The sequence below is a fragment of the Suncus etruscus genome, chromosome 5 (genome assembly GCF_024139225.1).
Source record: "Suncus etruscus isolate mSunEtr1 chromosome 5, mSunEtr1.pri.cur, whole genome shotgun sequence".
In the NCBI taxonomy this organism is placed as follows: Eukaryota; Metazoa; Chordata; class Mammalia; order Eulipotyphla; family Soricidae; genus Suncus; species Suncus etruscus.
Window position 1 is genome coordinate 1910985 of NC_064852.1, and position 2726 is coordinate 1913710.

At 35.7% G+C, this 2726-nt stretch overlaps 1 non-coding gene across 1 annotated transcript; it reads left to right on the forward strand.

Moving 5' to 3' along the window:
- Positions 1–2032: 2032 nt before the first annotated feature.
- On the forward strand, positions 2033–2136 carry LOC126009775 (U6 spliceosomal RNA). Its single transcript, XR_007495982.1, has one exon. It is a non-coding gene; the product is annotated as a U6 spliceosomal RNA (small nuclear RNA).
- The last annotated feature ends 590 nt before the right edge of the window (positions 2137–2726 follow it).

Consider the following 2726-nt stretch of genomic DNA (forward strand, 5'->3'; position numbering starts at 1 on the left):
CAAGCTGATCAATGTGATCAGAGTAGCTTCAAACTTATGACCACAAGAGGACAGTATATATCTCTTGATTTGTAATCCATTCTATGCATGTTTTATATTAGTACTAAGATGGTGCAATCATAGATATAAAGAATTGCAAAGCAAAATATTCTTTGTCAAATTCTGTTCTGTACTATTATCACTATTTACACCACTTTACAAGCCACAAACATTTTATGCTAAGAATACTAAAATATTTCTAGATTTTTCTTTCCAACTTTTGCCAAATAGATTGAGAAAATGGTAAACGTGGGGTTATCCGAACCACCACCCAATATTATTATTATCAATACTATTATTATGTTTAGGCAGCATCCCTGTGTGTTTTTACTATCATGTTGGCTTTCATCTCTACACTTTGTCATTCATTCTACATCATGCAAACAAAATGACCCGGACACTGCCAGACATGCCCTGGTGTCAGGTTAAGAAAGCAGCACATTGATGCATGGGTTAGCTTTTCAAGAGAGGTTCTTGAAATGGAAGGTTCTATCTTGTACTCTTATCAAGGAGAAGGGGTCTTTACCACTTCACTTTAGAAAATTTTCCCCTACAAAAAAAATCCTGTAGGTCTGGACACCCCTCTGTCAAAACGAGTATAGTTTAGCCTAGACTCTTGGGGCTACAAATCATGAAATGTCTTTTTAGAGCAGAAGAGGTGACTAGCATGACTTATAAGCTACCTTCAAAAGTATTTGCTGATTGCTATCATCCTATGACAACAGCTATGCAAACACCCAAGTTTGTTCTAAGTGTGTATGCTCACTTATACAGAATGGTTTTCCTAAGAGAGCTCAAGGAAGGTGAGCAAAACGAGGAAGCACTAAGCTGCCCCTTGCCAGATTCCAGGACAAATCCTTGGGCCTTTCCATATACAACTCTGCAACTCTATAGGACTGAGTCAAAGGTGCCAGTCTCACTGGGTTTATGGTGATGATTTCCACATTTGTGCATTTTGATTTCTGCAAGAATGCAATTCCCTCAGTAACCCTCACTAGAAAGAATATGATACTTCAAATGCCATCTCTTTATTTGCTATTACTAACTTCCAAACTTCTACCTCTAAATGTTGGGTTGCTCCAGGCCTGAGACCTTTTTGTCTTTTTCTCTGTAGATTCAATTTCTAAGTAATCCTATACAGTCTCAGCAATCTCTATAGCGTCTATATCCACCACAAACCTAGGTTGCCTACATGTGACTTCTCCTGAACTGCCTTACTCATGATTTCATCATTGATATCTAACTAGCCTCTTTAAACTGGATCTACTGCAAAATGACCCCTCTGCATCTCTTACCACAGCTGCATAAACATTAGAGAATCACCAATGTCTGATAAAGGATTTCCTAGGAAACATAAACTTCTAACACACTGTGCAAACCCCAGATTCCTAAATCTTAGTACTTTTACAATATTGGCTATATACTTGAAATAAGCTGTGTAGGGTTTTCACAGTCACTGTATGTCATTGTTCTTTCCTGTTGTGGCCCTAAATCTATGCAGGATTCACCTGGAACACCACTGTCTCAAATTCTAAGCCATGGCCACAGAAATTAATTTCCTAACATTTTCCATTATATGTCATTCATGACAGTTCTTTGTGAGTAGAAATGATCTATTTTATCATGGAACTAACACATAATTGTCACACAAAAGGTATTTAATTTTGTAGATATAATGAATAAGAGAGAGTTCAAGGAGAAAAAAACAGTCACAGAAGAAAAGTAAAAAACAAATGTATATATGAAATAAATATTCTTAAGAATTTTGTAAGCCAACTGAGGGAGGATTTTGTTTGTTTTTAAATAACAATGAGTCATCATCTCATATTTTATCTCATATTCTTGTCAAGAGTCAGTTCATTTCATATATTTATATTTATAGGTATAAAGCAAAATTTGCAAGTGGACATACTGCATGCCTTTTATTGCACATTACAACTTGCTCTGTAAGATTTATTAAACATAACATTAATTACAAAAAGTCTTTAATTCAGTGCTCGCTTCGGCATCACATATACTAAAATTGAAATGATACAGAGATTAGTATGGCCCCTGCACAAGGATGGCAGGCAAATTCGTGAAGCATTCCATATTAAAAATAAAAGTCTTTAATTGGTGAAGTGTTTTAAAATCACAGTAGCAAAAAAAAAATGGAATGGCAAAGAAAGAATCTCATATCCGTTGGACAAACTAGTTTGAAGTACAATTGCAAAAATGATCAAACTGGTTTGTGAAACAAGGAACTTATTCAAACAAGCAGAATACCAGTTGGAGAAAAAAGAGCCAATGGAGAGAAGGGTCTTCCTGCCATGGATTCATATATTATTCATGTTATTCATATATTACCAAACTCACAAGCGGGCTAACTTCTTTATTACTTGACAAATACAAATTAATGTGTATTGAAAGATTTCCCTTTTCTCTCTTCAAAGCTCACTTCTGTTTTTGGGAGAAACATTCTTTCCAAGCATTAAAATAGCAGTCAATTTCAAAATTAGCTAGAGATGGGCCAAAAGATTGCTAAAAAAAAAATGAACAGCAGGTTTTATGTGCAGGAGATCTGGATTTGACACCATGGCTTCCCAAGAACTCTCCTGGAACAACCACAGAGCATAGAGCTAGGAATAACTTCTCAACATCTGTGTGTCTCTGTGTGTATGTTATGTGGCATATACAATGCATGCACA